The following is a 25,745-nucleotide window of genomic DNA, read 5'->3' as shown; positions in this document are numbered from 1 at the left end:
CTGTCGCAGGGCCGTCGGGAAGACTCTGGGCCTAAGACCTAAGGTGGTCCAGTGGCTCTATATCTCTACTGTATGGCCCACGATCACCTATGCATCTTTAGTCTGGTGGCCAGGTTCGGAGAGTAAAACTGTGACCACCAAGTTAAACAGTGTCCAAAGACTTGCGTGTCTAGGAATAACAGGGGCACTGGATACTACACCATTATGTGCAATGGAGGCCATCCTAGGTTTTCCCCCTTACATTTATATGTTAAGTTAATAGCGGGAATGAGTGCCTATCGCCTCTGGTCACTCGGAGGATGGTCCTTCAAAAACCCGAATAGAGGTCATGCCTCAATTCTTACAAGGCTTCACCAGACTTGCCCTATGACAATTATGCTCGGGGATCTGATGAAGCCTAGCTTTAATTTGAATTATAAATTTACAGTGGTGATACCCACAAGGGAGGAGTGGGCCGCGGATGCTGGGGCCCATCTTAAGTCAGGGGGCTGTACAAGGTACACAGATGGCGCGCGGACGGAGACGGGCACAGGCGCCGGGGTCTGGGGGCCTAAGACAAGGCTCTCCCTTCCTATGGGTAAATGTGCTACTGTTTTCCAGGCCGAAGTATACGCAATACTAGCCTGTGCTGTATATATATGGAATATGCCTGGACACAGAAGACGCATCACTATTTGCAGTGATAGCCAGGCAGCGCTAAAAGCACTATGTACAGTTAAAACAACATCAAAACTGGTATGGGAATGCCAAAGGATATTAGATCAGCTGTGTGAATTTAGCTCAGTTACCCTATTATGGGTCCCTGGGCACACAGGTATCAGTGGAAATGAAGAAGCTGACAAACTAGTGAAACAAGGCTCAAAAGGTTCTTTCACAGGACCAGAGCCCTTCCTGGGAGTGTCACTCCGAAGCGTGAGACTGGTCATATCCCAGAGGACAAACCAGTCTCACTTAGATATTTGGAAGAGGTTAACTATAGCAAGGCAGGCACGTGAACTTATCAAAGGGCCTAGCCAAAGTTATAAAAAGGTCCTAATGAATTTGAATAGGACCAGAATGAGAATGGTAGTTGGACTGGTAACAGGCCACAATACCTTACAGAGACACCTACACATCATGAAAATCACCCAGGATCCGATGTGTAGAGGATGCGGTAAGGAGGAGGAGACCTCCGCGCATGTGTTATGTCAGTGCGAGGCTCTTGCAAGCACTAGACATCGATACCTTGGCTCACATTTTGTGAGCCTGGAAGACATCAGGAATGCCAATAACCGGACCCTGGTATCCTTTATAGGAGCACTAGGGCTGAACTAGGCAAACCTGTTTAAGGGGCACAAAGGGTCTTCATAGACCTACGTGTGGAGCTCTGTGAAGACAGGGCTCACCCATTTCTTATCTATCTATCTACCGTTATTACTAACCCACAACCTAGTCACCATGTTTTGCTTCTGCACACAGAACTTTCAATACAATTTCACAGTATCATTTACCAGAAGAACTGTCACTTTCACTTAAAATCTCTTCTTCATTATCATGATAATTGATACCACTGTCCTCAAAATCACTTTCAATAACTCACCAACAGCATTGCTATCACTGGCCTTTACCACACACGGAACTGTGGCTACAAGACTGACTGACACATAATTAAAATTTGTGCTTTCAGAGGCAACAACTGGGCATTCTATTATGGTACATGTTCTGAGAAGGAGAGCTGTAAATAAGCCATATTCCTGTTCTATTTATCGAAGATAGCAAAAGGGAAACCATTGCAGGGGTGATCAAAATATAAACTAGTACGTAAGCCACGGCGGGCAAATGTCATGTAAAGTGAGACGAAGGCCTAGCCAATATTCGCATGAATGTCACATTAAATGAGTGGAGTGGGTTGTTGAAATTGGACAGAATTTCATAACATCAAAAACATGATCCCACAGTGACAGCCATAATGGGACTGCCTTGGCCTACGAGGCGATCACTACTCAGACTCAAGGCTTCCATATTATGGGGTGATTTCTGGTCAGCACAATCAATCTTCTGAGCCCTATTCTTGCCTCTTTCGACATGGAAAGCCATCTCACTGTCACAAAGCACCCCAACTCTAATCATGTAAGCTGAGTGGCCTTTGAACCAGTTCTTGGATCAACGTAAATATACACAACCAGACCAGAAATCAAAACCTGAGCCTATAGGAATAAGCAGGAATGCAGAACATCCAGCCGCCTGCTTGTCTATCACACTCTAACGGATACTAGATAGCAAAGTACACCAAATCTCTCGAGGATCAACAGCTGAGTTATCATGAGTTTGGTCATGTAAACTTGCTGACACTGCACAACACAAAGTATCCAACTTTCTACAGAACTACATGGAAAAGCTTCAAACCTGGGATCTTGACTTGCACACAGAGGGAACAAGTGTTAGGGGTGTAAAATATAAATTGTACTTACATCTCCTCTTCTTTGAAATATGGTAGAAGATGATCAAGTGTAGGTTCTTGTATGATTAGTTCATCCTTCACGTCCGCTGAAGGCTGTAAGAAATACGGAAAGTAAATTAAGAAAACAATAGTAAAGAAGTAACAAGAATAAGAATGTTAAATGTGCCCCATATTCCTACAGGAGGTAATATTTATCAATGCCAGAATAACCCTAAATTTACATATCCAAAAATGACATCTGTTGGGATTTGGGCAATCCTATTTGTGCCGAATATGTGTAGCATTCGATATAGATCATATTCCTGTTGAAGTTCAGTGTACATTCCTGATGGTTGTGTTTGCAGTGCACTGACTGTTGTACTGGTAGAGTTGAGGTTGTGCTGTTAGTGCAGTAATGTATCAGTGCAAAACTGGAGATTCTGTACAGAGTGAATTATTTAAATAGTGAAACTGAGTCTTACCATTTCTTGAAGGAAATGGTGGACATGGTATTCCACTATGGGCTAGCTACAGGCCCGTGTCATGAACGCTGAACAACATCCACAATTCTGCATTCCTTTTGCAGTAATATTCAGTGGGCTATTCTGGTGACTCGCAGCAAGAAGAACAGATCCAGTAGGAGTCACACAGACCACATGCTGGAGTTGGAGAAGCATGTGTTGGGACTTAAAAGACATGATTCTTCAACAACAAGTTTTGTGAAGAACTGATGCTACTGGAGATAACCACACACTTGTATGGTCAGTTCTGCACAATCAGTTACTTTATCCTTTTCTTATCCAACATGTGCAAGCTCTTCGGCCACCAGACAACTATGTCGAGATTAGAGTTCTGCCACTGGCTCCTAGCTTGGACACTGAAGATCCACAGTTCACAGACAGCATTTTACTTACAGAAGTTGCAGGAAATACAAGAAGATGGCATATTTATTTACCAAAACATATCTATGCAGGCAGACATCAATTTTCTGCGCAATCATGGAGATATGGCATAAGGTTTGCTTCAGTATCAATGTGTCAGCAGGAATCATGTGTGACAGACTCTTAAGACCATACCATTTACCACAAACATTAACTGGCATTGAGTATCATCAATTTTCACATCTACAGTGAATTAACAGCTTAATTGCAGAACTTTACCTTTGCAGAAAAACAACAGATGTATTTCATGCAGAAAACGGTAATACCCCAACTTCTATACCCTATAAAACAGCATCTAACCCAGGAAACATTTCAAGGGTGAATGAATAGTTGAGGAGATACCAGTAACACATTCTCCCAATTCATTTGTCCTGAATCCTTTTGATTTCTGGTTATGGGAACACTACATACATGGGTGTGAGAACAACCTATCCACAACATGCATGGTACAGGGGCATAAACAATTCAAGCAACCAAATCTGAGTACAGCCAGGGTGATCTCAAAAGTTCATGATTCACTGACAAGAGGGTCTGAAGCATGTGTAAGGATGCATGGTATCCACATGGAGCACCTCTTTAGTGTCTACATCTACGTAATCGACAGATGACAGAATGGCCCATATCTCAACATATGACAAAATAAATTTCATTCCTCCTCAATAAATTCAGTATTTTACTATCAATGTTAAAAATTTTTAAAATGGAAATGAACCAACAAGTACTGTATCACGTCAAAATTGTAGCATAATGGTTAGCGCCATTAGCTGCCCTCCTCGGAGGAATGGGTCTAATTGCTGGTAATGCCAGACATTTAAAAAGGCAGGAGGGCTTGTAAGTGGTGAAAATGCTATATGCAGCTGGAGGTGAACCTGAAAAGAGCTGCACCTCCTTGGGGTGAGGACACGAGTTTACCTATAATACAGGAACTTGAAAAAGAACACAATAGGATAAACATTATGAGAGGACAGTACAGAAGGAGAGAGCAACAGTAAAAGAGAAGGACAATCCCAATATCCTCACACAATGTCATTTCATCCCGGAATATCATGACATCAACACCCTATTGTATGTCACATGTTTGTTCCTTGAAATTACTTGTGTTCCCATGGATGAATTTTATCACCAAGCAAACATACACTGGATCTCATATCCATGCCAATGACTTCCTTATGGTGTCGAAGTTTGTTCTATAAATGATCAGTTCCTGTGAATTTTCTTTCACTCAACAGAAGGTTTTATCAAAATTTACTAAAGTTATAACATTTTTTATTCAGATTCTAAAGGACTATGTGCTTGCCTCACAGTCCAGGGATAGCAAGTCTGAATTCTACCCACAAGCACTGGGGTTTAATTCACTGCAAGGTCAAGGAATTCTATATTGATCTGAGGGCCAGTTCAAGGCCTAATAAGGCTGCAAGAGAACAATAAGGAGCCATCTTACAATGAGATAGAGGTCCCAGTCTAGAAAATTGAGAATAAAGGCCAAGAGTAACTATAACGCAGACCACACATCATCTCATGAACTGCAGGCTTTCGGAGCTATATCTCCTCCGTGCATTTGCTCTCTTTTTGTGTTGGGAAATTCAGTCCAAATAGAAACCATTTTCAGAATAGCTTCAAACAATGGTCTATAATAAATTTACACTAATATCAAAACAGCATAATTTCACCAAGCTTGAAGCTGGTGATTCTCCTGAATTATCTATAAAAAGATCAGAAAGATGGTAAGAGAGTTAAAGGGAGCTGGATACGTGAATTTGTATAAAAGTTGATTCATTTGATAAGAAATATGTTTAAAATGTAGGTCTATATAAAAATATTAAGATCACACGTAGGTTTGTAAATAGATTTCAGTGGGCCTGGCAGTCAGGCATGTAACAACACTGTATTCATACAGAATCTGGCTGTAATGGGAATGTGAATACCTCAGTCAGTATCATACTGACCAAATCATGGATGAGATTGAGTCACAAAATACATGGGATAAACTTTTTCTGGACAACACCAAAAGACACAGTGCATTGTGCAAAATTTTTCTCACCAGAGAAGGATGGTTTACATCCCACTAACTAGGTTTTATTGGATTTTGAAGAGGACGAGGGTTAAGAATTTCGTCCTGCAGGAATTCTTACACGTGCCACTAGATCAACCAACATGAATCTGACTTATGTGAGCACCTTCCAATTCCACCGGATTGACGAGGATCAAGACTGTGAAGTTGTGCTCAGAAGGCCACCGTTCTACTGTATGAGCTATTCAGCCAGCAGCAAGCAGGCCACAGCCCTACTCTGTGCTAGAATAGAGGCTGCAGCTAATTGTGCTCTCTACACGTGCATCCCGAAAGCTAATTTCCAATCTTGACAATGATATCATGAGATGGGACTCAACAATTGTATGAATTAAGTCATATGTGAGAAGATATTTCACCACGGAAGTTTGCCAGAACAAGAATTACCACCAACCGTCTGCTTTGTAATGGGATGTGTGATGAATAACATGTAATGTGATGTAAACAGCGAAAGAACTCACTAACTCAGTTCTGCAATAATGAGCGATTTATTTTGAAAATGGCCATGACTGCAATAAACATCTCCCTTTCTGTGCCAAAATTTGGTTGAGATAAGTGGAACACTATAAAACTGCACAAAGGGAAAACAGACTACCAGTATGGGAAGAGCAAATGAAACTGTCATAGATTTTGAAGAACAATTTCACTTTAAATTCATTATATTCAGCTATAATGGAACATGCAGTACTCTTCCATGGTGTTGAAATCTGCTGACACTGGGCGAGTTGGCCGTGCAGTTGGGAGCACGCAGCTGTGAGCTTGAATCCTGGAGATAGTGGGCTCCAACCCCAATGTCAGCAACCCTGAAGATGGTTTTCCATGGTTTTCCCATTTTCACACCAGCTGTACCTTAATTAAGGTCATGGCCGCTTCCTTACCATTCCTAGGCCTTTCCTATTCCATTATATCCATAAGACCAATCTGTGTTGGTGCAATGTAAAGCAAATAACAAAAGAAAAGAAATCTGCTGACAAAATGAAAAGAATTTCTTTTAAATATATCCTCACTACAAATATTACACTCCATTCTGATAAAAGGTGCCGGTGTACCTGTCACAGAATTTCGAGTTCCTGGTGCATTTCATACTGAGCCACATGTAAAACATTTACCGTTCAGCCGAACCATAAGACGAACGTAAACAAGGGCGTTGGGAATAATGTTTAAACATTGTCCTCTAGTGATATAAATCAATATGAATGAGAGTTTGGGATTGAGACGAGGCCAGCATTTCTGCCCTTGGCAATGAATTGTCCTTGAACCAGGCCTCAGTTTCAGGTTAAAATAATTCAACTTGCTGGGAATCAAACCAGGCCCAATAGGTAAGATGTAGGTGCTTTAGCTCAGTTATTTTGACAGTTTAAGCTATCCCTGGTGAAAATGGCATGAATAAACTGTTCCAATATTCAACAACTGCCCTCAATTTTCAATAACACTGAACGACACCAAAGGATGCCATCATCATGGGCATGTTACAACGTGCAAGAAATCAGTCACATTACCACCTAGATGTGCCATGCAATGGAAAGAGAAAACAATAAAACACCTGCGAAAATACCTATTAAAAGTAGAAGAATTTGTTTCTTGTTCTGAATCATCTAGAATAACCCTGAATATTCACTAATTAAAAGAGTAGGATATTAAAAGATTTCACTTCCAACATATATTGTTAACACAGAATTGTTGAACATGAATTAAATTCCAGTCATTATAAATCAATCCAGAAGGATACTTACGAATGATGTACTTGCTATTTCTTCAAGTCCGAGCGATTCTTCCTTGATCTTGACTTTCTGGTCCATTTCACACAGCAACTGAAGTATTTGCATCAGCTGGAGTAGTAAAACACTTCCACTGACTTTCTAATGAAACAAGGCACAGAAAATATATCACCATCATCATCATCATCATCATTGTTAGGGCATTAAGTTCATAGACTAATCAAGCACGGAAGCAATCCTGTAGCTTTGCATGACTGTCAATTTCCTTATCACAGCCTCAAAACATCCTGTCATACATGGAATCTAAATCACACAGGTACATGTCTTTTATTTCAAACATAATACATGCACTGGCTGGGACTGAACCATAGGCACATTTGTGAGAAACTATTGACAATGCTACTATATTTCCAGTGCCCCTCCAAGTCTGAAGACAGACTGGATACAGGTGCCCATATCACCATATCCTGTGCTAACCTCCTAAATGTCTTAATAAGCATTAGAGTCTACAACCACTATAATGTGTACCAATTCCCTACTTAATCCTGACTCCATACACTTCACTGTAGTAAGCTGTAAGACTCCAGGGTTTCTCAGCATGCATTCTACTGATGCTTTTTTCTTTTTACAAGCTCCTTTATTTTGCACAGACACAGATAGGTCTTATGTCAACAATAGGATGGGGAAGGACTAGGAGTGTGAAGGAAGCTGCCATGGCCTTAATTAAGGTACAGCCTGGTGTGAAAATGGGAACCACCCACAGAAAACTTCCTCAGGGCTGCCAACAGTGGAGTTCAAACTAACTATCTCTCAAGTGGAAGCTAAGAGCTGCGTGCTCGTAACCACATGGCCAACTTGCTTGATACCAATCTCTTCTTAAGGACTTTGGCTAAACTTTCTGCCCTTTCCAACATTACTTACCAGCTATTTATTTGCAACCTGAACTTCCAATCTGACGTTTGACACATTTTCGTAACAGAACATTTTGGAGGTTTCTTTTATCACTCTTTCTGTCTCAGCTCTTATCCATGTTTATTCCCATACAGGGAATGCCGCACAGTATGGTGTTCAAAACATTTTTATGAGTATCTGCATTTGAGGTGAACAATGGTTTTCTACTCTTACTTATATTACTTACTTATATGTCATATTAAGGACTTATTTTTCAAATTTTAGCCAGTGACTAACAGCTCTAGTTCTTCCTTATGAACACTGTCCTAAGACAGTTGGTGTACTCATTTGATCAGGAGGAGGATATTGATGTCACACCCTAGTGCTCTCACCCTCAACTTAAAAAAAAAAAAGGAAGCAACAAAGAAATGCATGAAGTATGTATATCACATAAACAAAGGAACAGTCACTGGACTTACATACACACTAGCTTGTAATCCCATCAGTGTACCATATGGTGGATCGTAACCTTAGAATGTCTGAAGAATGAGTGTTACTGTACAAGTGGTGGTGCAAAGAGGTCTATATATAGATACCTTATCTAAGGAAATGCATGGACTAGGTCTATACTTATACAGATATCATGGAAAAGCTATATCTGCCCACCTAGTGCAGAAATGATGTGAATTTCCAATAGGTTAGAATGGAAAAATGAATAGTGAAGATGCTGCACATCAAGATTATATGCACTTCAGAAAGGGCACAGGAACAGACAGAAGATCACATACCACATACAGAGATTCCATATTGCAGGAGCAAAAATTTAAACAATTTTGTCATGCGTTATCACCCAAGAATAAAAACAGACAGTTTACACAATGTATATTAATTACATGTAAAAACATATGAATTAATTCCTTCAAGAAAACAATGATTTAAACACAAAAAATTAGTGTTACATCCCCCCAGATAATAATACTTAATGTATCCATTTTATGATTATTATTATTATTATTATTATTATTATATATACATTCGTTTAGCCCCTTAAGGAGCACGTGGAACCATTAAATTGCAGTGGTATTCTTCATCTTCTTGTTCTTCTTATCTTCCCAAAACTTCCTCATCCTTTCACTATGGGCCTGCCGTCTTTTTGTGTCCACGAGTTTTTGAGTTTCAAGCTTTTCTCAGATGGATTCTTGGGTGCAAATTGATGGCTGTTGACCTTTTGTCTGTATGTATTCCTTGTGGTTGCCATTGGATCAACGTCGACTTCTGCGAGGTCCTTTTGTGCATCCACTAGCCAGCGAGCTTTGGATTGTCGGTTTCCATTGATAATAAGAAATATCTTCTTAGTCAGTCGTGAGTCATCCATTCGTCCTGGATGTCCATAAAATTTCATACGCCGTTTGCGTGCGACTGAAGAGAATCGCTCAGTTAATGCATAGAGTTCTTCCGAGCTTCTTCGCATCCATTTACCCGCTTGAAACTTGGGCCCGAATATCTTCCTCAGTACCTGTCGTTCAATTTTCTCAATGTCCTTGATGTTATTTTGCTTCTTTAAAGTGACAAAGTTACGGCTCCTTGCCTTCTCTTACACTCAACCCCATCTTCTACAGTTATTTACAGATACATGAATGTATAATCTATCAGAGTTTCACTGTACTAACACTCTCACATGTATAATAAAATTAAAGCAGTACACTGTACATTAACCAATGTATACAAAAAATAAACACATATTTCACAAGAGTCCTCGTTTCTCCAGACACCACACAAGTCGGAGATTTACCATCCTCTTACACAGGCAGTTTGTAAGACAAATCGGTCTGTAACTTCCTACATACTTAGGATCATTGTCAGTCTTCAGGACAGGAATGACGATGCCCTCTCGCCACTGAAACGGAAACTCGCCCTCTATCCAGATTCGGCTGAACACACGAAGCAGATATAGTAAACTATCCTCACGAAGGTGTTTCAACATGTGGTTATGGATATTGTCTGGTCCAGGAGACGTGTCCTTACAAAGCGCTAAGGCGCTACAGAGTTCCCACTCCGTAAAGGGCACGTTATAGCCCTCTAAAGCTTGAGTTGATGACGTTCTGCCTTCCGCTTCAGGACGAGGAAATCACGATGGACAGAAATAACTAAATCTAAACCTACGGGTAGGAGTGAGATATTCTATCTCGGGAACAGTACTTGTTACACGAGAACGTTCCCTGTTGTTTGACATAATCAGATGCCTCTAGACATTCAGATTCGGAATGATACCTGGTCAGTCTCGTGGACGCATACAAGGACACAAACAGTTACGGGAGTGCCGGGTTTGAAGAACGAGTGCGCGCAGGGCCGTTGAAGGTGATATCGAGGTGTTACAAATTCCTTCCTGCCAGGAAGGAATGAAGAATATGTGTGTGAATTAGGCGGGTCAGATAAAAGGCCCGATGTGTAAATTTTCATTTCAATATTAGTGTGTGTAAAATTGTTAAAATGCTAATTTTTAGCTTAAAATTTAATATGTGTAAATCTGAAAAGTGCACTGGATTACCTCTTCAAGCTGGCATGAAAACCAGTAGGATGCAGTGATAAAATGGACGGGGCCGGTGCACCTCGTCCGGTTAACGGGAGGGAATCGTATTTCTTCATTATGGTAACTTGATTGTTAAACGAGCCGCTTCCCGGCTCGTTAAATTCAGATATAGGTAGACAAAGGGCCAAATTAATATGTACATAATTATATCAAACACTCATATGATTTGTAATTATTTCGTAGAGTAGATTAGTGTTGATTTAGTTTGTTCAAGTGCTTGAAGTGTTCATGATTGTACGGGAGCACGTTTCACGTAGAGATAAATTGACATTCATTTTAAAGTGATCCGAAGGGTTTGTCTGCCTTAAGGTCAGTTGTCGTAAAATTTGGAAATATTAAGGCATATTGTAAGACTATCCAGAGGTTGAGGGTACCCAGTAAATCTAAATGTTGTGGAACCGGAATGTGGTCCGTTTGTTTTTCTGTAAATATCAATGATTAAGTGAGCCGCGAAGTTTCGCCAGTGGACAGAAATATAATAATAAGTAGAATGATCGAAGTTATAAATGAACATGGGTAATGTCCAAATGAGTGTTTAATAATAATGCATTATGAGTAATGGCACGGGCCTAGTTTGATAGAATGATTGCAAGTTAAAGTACCGGTAATAGAGATATGGAGAAAACATGTGGCGTAGAAGACTTTCATTCGGACAGTAAATTTGATTTTAACATTAATGGCTGATTTAATGATTTTGGACTCCATAATAATAGCGATAGAGGGACTTGTAGATGATGGTCACGCTATGTTGAAGGCCCAGAAAGGTTTAGGCTCATTTTTGAATTCGTGCGAGACAAAAATCCGGCATGAATTGAAATCGAGTTGTACTGATATTGATGAAGAAATAGATGAATCCCGAGGCCAACGTCGATATTATATGCCGATTTTGGTGTTATGAGTGACAGAAGAGTCCACGCACTGAGGATTAATTAGTGAATTAAATGTTTTGAAGAGTTCCTGTGGAATAAATTGACTTCAAATGAAGAAGAAGGAATAATTTAGCAATCGCAGGAACTGAATGTAGATTCTCAGCCGTGAGGTGCTATGGGATTAGAGATTTGTCTTGGGAGGACATGCTGTTCCCATAAATTAATGACAGTACGAAATGATGGTTGCAGTTTCGAATACCGTTATTGTGTCACGACCGATGGGAAATCGGATCTTGGTGGTTCATGTGGGATTTAAAATATGTGACTAAATTCTAAAGATAATATAATAATGACAACAATAATAATAATAATAATCCAAGTAAATCTTGTCTTAAATTGATTGCTTAGTGCCAAACTACATCCAAATTGTAAAGGGTCATCAATGAACATAATAATTGTTAACTGCAGTGTAATAAGTGAAACGAATTTATCATAATTATTTGAAGAAGAATAAAAGAAGAATTTATTACAATATTTCTGAGAATAATAATAATAATGGTGAAAAATGAAATGAAAATATTAAATCAATGATGATTAAATCTTATGATAATGATAATATCCACTGATAATAATAAAATAAAATATATATTTTTTATTATTTCGGATGATGATGATGACGGATACTAAGGAAGTAAGCCTGCGAAACAACGTAATAATGTCAAGGTGTTGTAGATAATAAGTTAAGTTTGTGATGTTTAAGGTGATGGCAAATCCCTACATCTGGACCATTAGGTTGGAGTCTCTTTGTCGTTTCCTTCAGTTAACGATAGCATATCTTGGTTAGGAACCTGGGGATGGTTTTGTATTATCCCGGGTTGGTCTCATCTAAATAAAGATGGAGGTGATGACATGATACCTGTGATCATGCCCACCTGGCCAACAGGTAACTGGTCAATGACCATAAACTGTCATTGTGTTGTCACGAGGGTCGAATTGCAACCTTCGGAAATCCACGATACAACCACCCAAGTGGACGGGTGGTCTACAGAGTAAAATACTTATATGTGAAATTTTCAGGAATAATTTGCCAAATTATCGGCAAATAAGGGTCAACGAATTGTGTGTGTATTCAAATTTAATTTAAATAAAATGCTCCTTTAGCATTTGCAAGGAAACAGTTCCAGGTTCTTGTTCTTGTAGAATAGTAAACCGTTGGTGACAGTTTAAAATATCCGTTCCCATTCCTTTTTTTGCTTTGATCTGATTTAATATATTTTTGTGTGTTTTCATGATGAGCCTTAAAGTTAATGATTAGTGTCCCATTCAACCCTGTAGTACTGATTAGATGGCGCCCATATATTTAATTGTTGATTTTATATCTTCATACTTTTTTGTTGTTTATTAGTTGCGATAGATTCGGACCATAACATCCCCTGAGATAAATGCTGGTTGGGACTCAGGGTTTGAGCCGTACAGTATTGTAACAACAGGTGTACATTTCCAGAATGATGAAAAGGTAACAGTTTTAAGACAGTAGTTAAAAATGTCTCACAACAGGAAAAATGGCACTCATCATAGTATGGATGAAAATACATAAGGCTGTTATCTACATTACAGCTGCAGATTTACTTGAATAAAGTACCTTCATATTATGGCTGCCAGAACAAAATGTAGGCGATTACGCTGTGGGGTGAATGATTGGTACACATTCATGCCTGTTTAGGTAATTGCGTTAGGAGGTATTCTATATTCTAAAAAATATGTATTAAGCTTGTTGGTTCCCTCTAATGCTGCTGACCTTTCAAATACCCAGTGAGCAAGTGTTACTTGTATTTAGTTTACTTGAATGAGAGTCAAATATTTATATTTCTGATTTCCTAGGACTCACTTGACTGAGTTTCAAACCATAGGGTAGCTTTGGAAATCACAACCACTGAGATTTTTCTTGTAATCTACAAATATGCATCATAATGAGCCATCATAATTTCAATTTTCTCATTTAACCATGGTTAGGGATGGTGACTAACTTTCACACGACGTTTGGGAGTATGCTTGTCCTGCAGTCTGGTATCACGAGCATTAAACCTGTCAACACTTGTGTCAAAATTGTCTAGAAGTAGAGTATCATTCCAGGTTAGGTTATAGCCATCATACCTTAGGTGACCCAAATCAATGTTTTTATATTGCTACAAATGGTGAAGTTTAGCCTGTACTTGGGTACACAAAAGGAGTAGACTGAGATAATTAGGTCATGAGTTGAGATTGATGGAATAGGAATTTGGCCATGATTTACAACCTTCTGCAGATTATTAGCTGTAGGATACATTAATATGTGAGGTGTGATAATTTGTATATAAGTTATTACTCGGATTTGAAGGAAGGATGGCCAGGTTATGGAAAAACATCATGTCTACGAATTTCCGAATATGGGCTAATTCTTACTTTAGGTTAATCCTATGATTATTAATGTGCATGGATAGGTACAAGGTCGAATCAATAAGCTTAGATCTCAGTCATGTCCATTTTGCCACAAGCTTTATGGACAAATGCACGGGGAACTTTTGCAGTGCTAACAGGTACCTCAACAAACTTGAACTCAGGTCCCAGCTAAAGGAACATGCAATGACTTACAAGTCATTTCTATAATAAGGTATACTCGACCTCCTTTCCTAACATTGGATCTGTCCCAGTGGACAAGTTCATAGCAATCAATTGCTACCACAGAGGATGGGATAGTAGATGTGAGCCAACTTTCACTGATACATAGGATATGTAGCTGCCCATAATTCAACAGTGTATGGAGGAAGACAGAGGGCATTTATATGACAATATCGTAAGCACTGTGATCTGGAGAGAAGGGCCTGATTCAATAGAATACCTGTGGTGAAGGGACAGGAAGGGTGGAAAGAATAGTGTTGAGACCCTCACCACGGCCAGAACCAGGTAGTGGACATGGTTCTAACTGTATGGTAGAATATTCTTACAAATAAATTGAGAGCAACAATGAAAACTTGCATCATCTTCCTGGAGAAAAAGAACACTGACATAACACACACATAAACACTCATGCATTTAACAAAAGTATACAAACAATAAAGTAAGGAAAATATAAAAACAATTAAATCTGTATAAAACTATGATAAAACGCATGGCAAACATAAATCATGAAATTCATCATCCTGCAGATTCCATTAGATTATTCAGTTTGGTCACTGAGTAAACATAACATAACATTTCGTCTCACTTTAAAGAAGAACCACAATGTGACCATACCATATCCAAGCTTCAGTAATGCCCAATGATCCCTAACTGCATTTAATACTCCCTTACAAGTTTCTGTATGTGATTCTGTTATCAGCCATTTGATACCCTTGAGTAAACTCTTTGTTTACCAATCACGTACTTCATAAACCTCACCACTCCAGCCGTTCACTCCTAGCTAGCAATTCATATGTTGACTGATGAGGCATTCTACATCTACAGCAGTGATCAATATTGTTCAGTGTAAGATCAATATTGAAATGAGATTTAACACATTGAACACAGTACTCAAGCATAATTTGGGTTTGGTTTTCTTAACTAATAAATCATCACAAGCTGGAAATATATCCATGTCTTCTGGTAAACATGAAGGACAGTGTTACGGTTATTATACTGCTGCTAGATGGGACAACTGAACCTTGCCAAATAGAATGCTTGTTCTGAGCATGTGTTCCATACACTTTGTTTTACCTCTCATTTCTACAATGACATCATAGTGTTTTGATTCTCTGAGCAAGTACGTGATAGACACACTGATAAATAGAACATAATGCAAGACCTACAAATGTGGGCAAACTATGCTCAGAAAAGTAATTAAAAGTGCCTGAAAACTATCAAGGAAATAGTTGAAATGCTATTGCAAAAGCTGCAACATCCCTCTCTGTTTACCTAAATATTTCTTCTTTATCAGAGGCAGTCAACATTATCTTGACATTTCATTGATATTTCATTCCAGCAAAGTGAAAACATATGCCTTGAACGGTTACCTACGATGGCTGCTCATGAATGCTGTATGGGATACTTTCCACTCTCCACTATCTCATGTTTACATTACTGAGTCATGACAGGTTGACGAATGTCTTTCAAAATATGTATATTTCTGTCAAATATATTTAAGCATGAATTAGTTGTTTTCATTCATACAAAGCTTCCCATAGTACTTTTAGATCTATAGGTTTGGACACAGACTTGGCTGAGTCTTAATTTTCTTGAAAGTCAGTACCTGACATGAGGATAAAGCTTCATCTACAGTACATAGCTTCTCATGCATTACAAAATATTTTAGTACCAAGCGTTGAAGCTACCTATAGGAGCGCTAATACGTTGGCCGTGAAGAAAAATTACATGGGAAATGAAAAGCAGGAAGGTCATTTTAACCCTTACCTTGGGATTGTTCCTGCCATCTAGTAGGTACCTCTGTTAGTCGCTAGACACTATCGGAACAACCACTAGATCTAATAAATGTCAAATTTCTCCAACAGTCTACCATACAGCACAACTGTTACAGCAGTCCACCAGAGTGAAAAGGTTAAATGGAACTGTAGAAAAGGATTATCTTTACCAATCACCTTTCTTTCTGTTAGATAACATATTAATGCTAATATTAAATAAGAATATGCAGAAAAGAATACATAGGCCTATATGATTTGAAACAAATGTAAAAAGTTCAAAATGAGAAAAATATATTGGTCTCCTTTCATATGGCAGTTTGAATAACCAACTGAAGTTAGGGCTGATATATATAACTATAGTTTGGGATTTAAAAAAAAAAAAAATTATTTACTTACTTCAGTAAGGGTTGATGTTTTAAAGACTTGAAATATGGCTAAAATATGCCAGAGTTCAGTGTATTGAATACATCTGTCACTTTGAAATACACATCCTGTTTGCCATCCTGTGTCTCAGCCACTACATTAGAAGACAATTTCTCTGGGTGTTTTACTCGGCTTCATCCAGCAAATCACCTTAATAATCAATTTGGAATTCCAGTTCTTCTTTTAGTTCTTCCTGATCAGACGAGATGACAATCTTAAATTCAGTGAAATCACAGGTGAGTGAGATGAGAGACTTTAGTGGTAGGTTGGCTGTACTGGTAACACTGGGTGCCTGCTGCAGCCATACCACAAAAGTTCTGAGGATAACTCTGAAAGCAGCTATTCTGCTTTTTCTTTTTTTTTTGGCTTCATTATACATATATGAGTTAAGAGACTAGGCAATGTACAACTCATATCCTCATATGCATGGGCTAAATACGAGATTGGATTTGCAGGATAAGCAGAGATAACGCACTACGCCTTGCCATGATGACTTGCTTATTATGTTGTATCTAGTGCATTTAGTCCTATATACATTTTAGTACATGATGATGCTGATAAGGATGCTGATGCAGTCTATTATAGTACAGTACTATACACCTTCTGGCATACGATGTCAGCATTCAGGCAGCCTAAATTGTGCTCACTTAAAATTCCTGCACATGGTAAATGAGGGAGAAGTTAAAGACACCACAATTCCTTAGTGAAGCAAACCATAAAGAAATACGTATTAATCAATCAATCAATCAATCAATCAATCAATCAATCAATCAATCAATACTGATCTGCATTTACGGCAGTCGCCCAGGTGGCAGATTCCCTATCTGTTGTTTTCCTAGCCTTTTCCTAAATGATTTCAAAGAAATTGGAAATTTATTAAACGTCTCCCTTGGTAAGTTATTCCAATCCCTAACCCCCTTCCTATAAATGAATATTTGCCCCAGTTTGTCCTCTTGAATTCCGACTTTATCTTCATATTGTGATCTTTCCTACTTATATAAACGCCACTCAAACATATTCGTCTACTAATGTCATTCCACGCCATCTCTCCGCTGACGGCTCGGAACATACCACTTACAGGTTATAAACTTCATTTTCTTTGTCCGTATTGAAGATCTACTTGTGATACAATTCCTTTAGTTTTGCCAATTGCCACCTTTTCAATACATACAATACATACAATATTGAAAAGGTGGCAATTGACAAAACTAAAGGACATACAATATTGAAAAGGTGGCAATTGACAAAACTAAAGGAATTGTATCACGTACCACTTAGTCGAGAAGCTCTTCTTCTTTCTTTCAATTCTTCCAAGCCCAAACTTTGCAACATTTTTGTTACGCTACTCTTTTGTTGGAAATCGCCCAGAATAAATCGAGCTGCTTTTCTTTGGATTTTTTCCTATTCTTGAATCACGTAATCCTGGTGAGGGTCCCATACACAGGAACCACACTCTAGTTGGGGTCTTACCAGAGACTTATATGCCCTCTCCTTTACACCCTTACTACAACCGCCAAAACACCCTCTTAACCATGTGCAGAGATCTGTACCCTTTATTTACAATCCCATTTATGTGATTACCTCAATGAAGGTCTTTCCTTATATTAACACCTAGATACTTACAATGATCCCCAACAGGAACTTTCACCCGATCAACGCAGTAATTAAAACTGAGAGGACTTTTTCTATTTGTGAAACTCACAACCTGACTTTTAACCCCGTTTATCAACATACCATTGCCTGCTGTCCATCTCACAACATTATCGAGGTCATGTTGCAGTTGCTCAGAATCTTGTAAATTATTTATTACTCTATACAGAATAACATCATCTGCAAAAAGCCTCACCTCCAATTCCACACTTTTACTTATATCATTTATATATATAAGAAAACATAAAGGTCCGATAATACTGCCTTGAGGAATTCCCCTCTTAATTATTACAGGGTCACATAAAGCATCACCTACTCTAATTCACTGAGATCTATTTTCTAGAAATATAGCAACCCATTCAGTCACTCTTTTGTCTAGTCCAACTGCACTCATTTTTGCCAGTAGTTTCCCATGATCCACCCTATCAAATGCTTTAGACAGGTCAATCGCGATACAGTCCATTTGACCTCCAGAATCCATGATATCTGCTATATCTTGCTGGAATCCTACAAGTTGAGCTTCAGTGGAATAACCTTCCTAAAACCGAACTGCCTTCTATCGAATCAGTTATTAATTTCACAAACATTTCTAATATAATACGAAAGAATGCCTTCCCAAAGCTTACATACAATGCATGTCAAACTTACTGGCCTGTAATATTCAGCCTTATGTCTATCACCCTTTCCTTTATACACAGGGGCTACTATAGCAACTCTCCATTCATCTGGTATAGCTCCTTCGGCCAAACAATAATCAAATAAGTACCTCAGATATGGTACTATATCCCAACCCAATGTCTTTAGTATATCCCCAGAAATCTGATCAATTCCAGCCGCTTTTCTAGTTTTCAACTTTTGTAACTTATAGTAAATGTCATTGTTATCATATGTAAATTTGAATACTTCATTGGCCTCAGTCTCCTCCTCTATCTCAACATTTTCCTTGTAACCAACAATCTTTACATACTGCTGACTGAATACTTCTGCCTTTTGAAGATCCCCACATGCACACTCCCCTTGTTCATTAATTATTCCTGGAATGTCCTTTTTGGAACCTGTTTCTGCCTTAAAATACCTATACATACCCTTCCATTTTTCACTAGAATTTGTATGACTGCCAATTATGCTTGCCATCATGTTATCCTTAGCTGCCTTCTTTGCTAGATTCAATTTTCTAGTAAGTTCCTTCAATTTCTCCTTACTTCCACAGCCATCCTAACTCTATTTCTTTCCAGTCTGCACCTCCTACTTTTCTCTTTATTTCTCTATTATAATAAGGTGGGTCTTCACCATTCCTTACCTCCCTTAAAGGTACAAAGCTGATTTTGCATTCCTCAACAATTTCTTTAAACCCATCCCAGAGTCTGTTCACATTTTTATTTACCGTCTTCTACCGATCATAGTTACTTTTTAGAAACTGCCTCATGCCAGCTTTATCAGCCATATGGTACTGCCTAATAGTCCTACTTTTAAGCCTTCCTTTCTATCACATTTATTTTTGACTACGACAAAAACAGCTTCATGATCACTAATACCATCTATTATTTTAGTTTCCCTATATATAGACTAGTTACTTTGACTTTCGAGCAAAGCATGGAACTTTAGATAGTTGAGGAAAGCATGGAAGTTACAATGCAAAGCATGGATGTTACAACTCCTCTAATTTAGTAGCTGGAACCTATCTTTACAAAATCCAGACCAAGCTCTGTCATGAGAACAGTGGCCCCCGACTCCCTTCAAGAGGCTCTTAACTATCGCCGCGGCGCATACTGCCCGCACGGCAAGAAAAAAAAATATATTTAGTAGCTGTAACCTATCTTTGCAAAATCCAGACCAAGCTCAGTCATGAGAACAGTGGCCCCCTTCGGGGGCCACACTCCCTTCGAGAGGCTCTTAACTATCGCCGCGGCGCATACTGCCCGCACGGCAAGAAAAAAAATAATTTAGTAACTGTAACCTATCTTTGCAAAATCCAGACCAAGCCCTGTCATGAGAACAGTGGCCCCCTTTGGGGGCCACACTCCCTTCGAGAGGCTCTTAACTATCGCCGCGGCGCATACTGCCCGCACGGCAAGAAAAAAAAATAATTTAGTAACTGTAACCTATCTTTGCAAAATCTAGACCAAGCTCTGTCATGAGAATAACATCTCTGCATTGTATCTTCCATGCTTTATGTTGCAACATCTATGCTTTGCATTGTAACTTCCATGCTGAAGTTCCTTGCTTTGGTGTAAAGTCAAAGTATTATCCGCACACTTTATCTTGGTGCATATACACCCTAGTGCTGAATCGGTCGACCTCGGCGATCTTCGAGATTCGTACTGGCAACCTTTGAAACACAAACTATGAATCGCTTAAGCATCGTTGTGCGACATCTGGCGTACAATTTACGTACTAGTACTGTTGTTGTTTACACAACAAAGCCAAAGTATAGAATTCATGTAAGGAACAAGATTCGCATCGAGAAATGTTTTATAATGTTATAACTTATAATGTGTATGTGACATAGTTGTTGGCTTAAGATGATAACGGTTTAGACATTTCATATCGATCGATCATATTCTCGATTCAATTCAGATTTCATTTTCATTCAGTTGGCAGCACTAGGCAGCACTATCGATACCGGGACAGCTCCCTCCTTACTCCTCACCCCCGTACGCAAATGCACCAAGATAAAGTGTGCAGATAATAACCAGTCTATACCATAACATCTGTGGAAACAAAGATGGCTATCATGAATACATCCTCCTACTTCGTATGTGCAATTTTTACCAATATTACCCACAAAATCATTAATAATGCAACATTTCGGGATCTAATAATATTCAAAATGGAGTCCTGAACACCTGTAAGTAATTTTCAATGTAATATTAATAATATTTCCAGTCCCCTACTTCTTTACCGGAGCCGGATATTTTTTCCTCTGGTTGGTTCCATGACTTTCTGAATCAGCTGTCCTTCCCATATTACCCGTAACTTATTTGCCATTTGTTGGTCATGCTTCCTGTCGTTCGCATTTCCTTCCCAATTGACATCTGGCAAAAGCAGATCTCCCGCTACAACCACATTTCTTTCCATGTCGTTTCCCACATAGCCGACTATCCTATCAAATAATTCCGAATCCGCGTTAGTGCTACCCTTTCCCGGTCTGTACACTCCAAATATATCAAGTTGCCTATTATCTTTAGAAATGAGCCTATTGGAAATACGTATTAGAAAAGAACGAAGTATGGTAAGAGGTCCCTAAAAACTAATCCATTTTAATATTAACCCTGGAATGGTATGATGTCGTAATTTTTACGAAACGTAACACAAATTTGATTGCATAGAACAGGTTTCTGCGCGGACTTTTCCGGCCCTCCCAATGTCTTTCCCCACTTAACTCACAAGGTCAGTGCACGTGCAACCGTCGTGCTGGAAGCTCTTGTTTTAGAGCTTTTGGCGTCAGTTCGTGAATGTTACGATATCATACCGATGGTGTAACTATTTTGCATAGTGTTGTGTTTCAATTTAAGTTTAATTGTTAGATCAAATATTCGTCGTTGTTGTTGTTGACTTAGTGTGTTGAAAATTAGTACCATAGGCTATATTAAGTATATCTTTTTATTTGTTTTTGTCGAGTTTTACGCTGTTTTTAGACTACTAGTTTTTTTATAAATGGCTTTGTCACCATCGGAGATTGATAAACTTTTAAATGATGATAGTTTTGATACCGATGAAGATGAAGGAGATAGTGGAAGTGAGTCAGAAAATAACATTTTAGCATACTCTGGGAGTGACGACTATATACCTTCAACCTCAGATGAATCCTCAGATGATGAATTTCGTGAACAATTGAAGAGAAAACGTCGTGGTCATTCATCAAATGAAAAGAATTCAATGTACACATCAGGAGTGGTTGGCCCACACAGCACTACTACACAAGTTCCTGACTTCCCTCGTCCCTCTGGTAGTTGTGGGACAAAATCGGTTACAACTCTATCTGATGAATCAAGACCTGATAGTAGTAATACTGCTGCTGCTGCTACTACTACTATTATTATTGGTTCTTCAGGATCTGCAAGCTCGACTCCACAACGAACGACAAAAGTAATCAAAGGAAAAAAACGGTTATTCCTGGACTGAAAATCCTCCAACCGTAAGTACAAGAAATACCCCTAGAAATATTGTGAATATCCGACAACGGCCTAAAGGCAGCGGTAAGGATGTTCTAACCCCTTTAGATGCGTTTCAGTTGTTCTTTACTGACACTATGGTGAACTCAATCGTTACTCATACAAATGAAGAAATAGTGAGAAAGCAAGCCAACTACAAAACAATCCAGTTTTCAAACAGTCAAACCTCTCCCACAGAGATAAAGGCACTCTTGGGAATTCTAATATTCTCTGCTCTCCACAAGGACAATAGCCTAAATACAGCAATAATGTTTGATCCTTCTGTAAGTGGTAATGTTTACAGAGTTTGCTTTAGTGAAAAGCAATTCCAGTTTTTATTAGATTGTCTCAGATTCGATGACAAAACTACCCGAGCTGAGAGAGTAGCGACGGATCGCTTCGCACCTATGAGGGACCTTTGGGAAGCTTTCATGAAATCATGCATAGACAACTACGAGGCTGGCCCGTATCTCACCATTGATGAACAGCTGCTTGCATTTAGAGGCAGATGTCCATTCAAAATGTATATGCCTAAAAAGCCAGCTAAATATGGGCTAAAAATTGTTATGGTTTGTGATGCTGGTTTTAAGTATATGTTAGTTGCTGAGCCATACTTAGGGAAACAAAACACAACTGTCGAAGATCCTCTTTCCCACTACTATGTGAAAAAGTTAACGGCTCCATTTCATGGATCGAACCGCAACATAACAATGGATAACTGGTTCACAACCGTTCCGTTGGCTGATGAATTGCTCAAGGCTCCTTACAAGCTGACACTTTTAGGAACGATCCGCCTAAACAAACCAGAAATACCTTTGAGTATGAGATCAACGAAGAACAGGGACATTGGTGATGCAAAATACCTGTTCAGCAACACGAAAACACTTCTATCGCACAAGGCTAAGAAGAACAAGGTAGTTTGCCTTATTTCCACAATGCACCAAGACAAGGGAGTGAATCAAGATGGCAAAGCAGTTATGATTGACCATTACAACCAGACCAAAGGAGGAGTAGATACTCTTGACCAAATGGTTTCAGTCAGATCTAGTGCAAGGAAAACAAAAAGATGGCCACTCTGAATTTTTTATGACTTGATCGACATCGGAGGAGTTAACTCACTTACTATTTTGAACAGGGTCTTGAGTTCTAGAAAAGAACAAACCATGACAAGATCAGCTTATTTGAATCAGTTGTATCAACAGTTGGTTTTTCCATGGCTAGAACAGCGCTCGACTATCAGAAATCTTCCGAGGGAGCTAAGAAGTATGGTCTTCAGTGTTCTTGGCCGAAAAGAAGCAGCAGATCCAGCTCTTCCTAGGATGGATAAGAAGAGAACAACTTGTAAACTGTGCCCAGCTGAAAAGCGAAGAATGACAGCCAACTACTGCAGCAAGTGCGACACTGCGTTCTGCGCGGAGCACCGCGGTGATATCTGCAAAATCTGCAGCGCCTGAATCAACTGCAGCATCATCAAGACATCATATCGTTGCAAGTAAGATTTATTTTGAGCTATTACCAAAACTTTTTGATCATTTAGCCCTCTGTTTAAACATACAATTTATTTTTTAAAATTAAATATACTAATTTCAATTTTTTTTTCAACTTTTCAGACGGACTTAACTGCTAGGTGACGTCGACGACTAGACAATGCTTGACATTGTTCCTCAATAAAATTTTCTTTTATATTCAATGTATTTTCATCTTTTAAAAGTGTGTAAAATTAAAATATGTTATATAAGTTTTGATTTTTCATTTCCATTTTACCAAAATAAGTGTTTTTTCTCAAGATCGTAAAAAATACGACATCATACCAATGATGTAAGTTTTAAGCATCATACCATTCCAGGGTTAAATAGGCTAGATGACCTAGATATTAGACCACCACAATCAATGAAATGCAACAAACCGACCACTTCGAAAATGAACCGTTTAAAGGTGGGACATTTCTACCTACAGTATTACAGTACTCAATAATAATAATACCCTGTAAATAAAAACAGGAACAATGAACGACGACCAGGTAATAAATTGAGCCGAATTTCGCTACTAAATATTCTACACAAACAAAGCTTGATGATACACAGACTGCAAGTTACGCATACACGCTATTTCATTGGAATAATGGTGAACTGGAATTTAGTCCCATAAATCTTTTACGTGCCAGTAAATCTACCGACACAAGGCTGATATATCTGATTACCTTCAATCAATCAATCAATCAATCAATCAATACTGATCTGCATTTAGGCCAGTCGCCCAGGTAGCAGATTCCCTACCTGTTGTTTCCTAGCCTTTTCTGAAATGATCTGAAAGAAATTGGAAATTTACTGAAAAACCACCGGTCGCGTTTTAAATTAAGTTCGAACATTTATTGCACTATAATTACCACTCGTATATTTGTTTTCTGCTTACCTACACGTGCGAAGAGATTCTGTTCTGTTCTGTTCGTGAAGTTGATTTGGGCTCGTTATTTCACCCAGACACAATACTGTATTATATTTGTACTAGTTCTACACACACACACAATTTCAATAAAGTAGTACACCAATGCAGTTGACAATGTTCTTCTTCTTCTGCTTTGTTTGTTCTTGGACTCTGCGCAGCGCACTACGTCCAGTCACTGGGTTGTTTTAAACTTCACCAATCAAAGTGTCTGTTACAAAAAGGGATAGATTTGAGGGTAGTGGGAAACGGAAGTACACACTAGTGTATTGGGAGAGGTTGTGTAGGAAAGAGACATGAGGAATAGTCGAGGCGTCTAATACTACAGATATGTACAACAGAACAAGTTGACATGTGTTAGGTTGCAGGGATTTAGCACGGGGACACAGGGTTCTACATCTTCACGCCAGTGTGATCTATCACGGCGATTTACTACTATAGACATACATGACCAGATCACAAATAAGGGAGGCAGGATCGTACAGATTAAATTAGGATATTACATGCGTGAAAAAAGTTAGTCAGTAACTCAGCTAAGCGAACTGTCGGATGGTATACTAAACAAGAAATAGTGAGAGGAAGTTGAAATCCGAGTGATAGTAAAGTGGAAATGAGATGTTGTTGCTGTCGGGGATATTTCTCACATTGAAACAAAATATGATTTATAGTGCCGACATAGTGACCACAATTACACAAGTTGTTTTCCTTAATCTTTAAACGATACAGATGTTCAGGTGTACAGGCATGATTCAAGCGAAGTCTGACTAGAGTAGTGATATGACGTCGAGTGTACTTGCCTTTTGCGAACCATGGTTTAATAGCAATGTGAGTTTGAATATTGTAGAAATGTGTACCTTTAAATTGTACAGATTGACGCCAATGTTCGTTCCACTTTTCTCGGAGAAATTTCTGACAAATTTTCCATACATCATTGGGTGGGAGTGCAATATGGTAGCGTAGTCCTTGTCCATCAGCTGCCTCATTGGCCAGTTTATCGGCCATGACATTGCCTGTTATGCCAGAATGTCCTGGCACCCATGTAAATAGTACGGAACGATTGAGTATAGTTAGATCATACAATAGTTGTCGTAGATTTTCTATATACCAATTGTCCGCCTTTGTAGGATTTTCTAATGCTTGAAGAACA

General features: G+C 38.9%; 1 long non-coding RNA gene across 1 annotated transcript in view; it reads right to left on the bottom strand.

Moving 5' to 3' along the window:
* The window catches only part of LOC136874989 (uncharacterized), a 69,019-nt gene extending 44,410 nt beyond the window's left edge, over nt 1-24,609 (bottom strand). Inside the window, exons 1-3 of the long non-coding RNA XR_010860333.2 lie at nt 24,569-24,609; nt 7,162-7,287; nt 2,451-2,533 (exon numbers count right to left, since the gene is read on the bottom strand). This is a non-coding gene — a long non-coding RNA (uncharacterized lncRNA). The remainder of the gene's footprint in view (nt 1-2,450; nt 2,534-7,161; nt 7,288-24,568) is intronic.
* Nucleotides 24,610-25,745: the final 1,136 nt, after the last annotated feature.

Source organism: Anabrus simplex, chromosome 5 (assembly GCF_040414725.1).
Source record: "Anabrus simplex isolate iqAnaSimp1 chromosome 5, ASM4041472v1, whole genome shotgun sequence".
NCBI lineage: Eukaryota > Metazoa > Arthropoda > Insecta > Orthoptera > Tettigoniidae > Anabrus > Anabrus simplex.
This window is presented reverse-complemented; position numbering and strand designations above follow the sequence as displayed.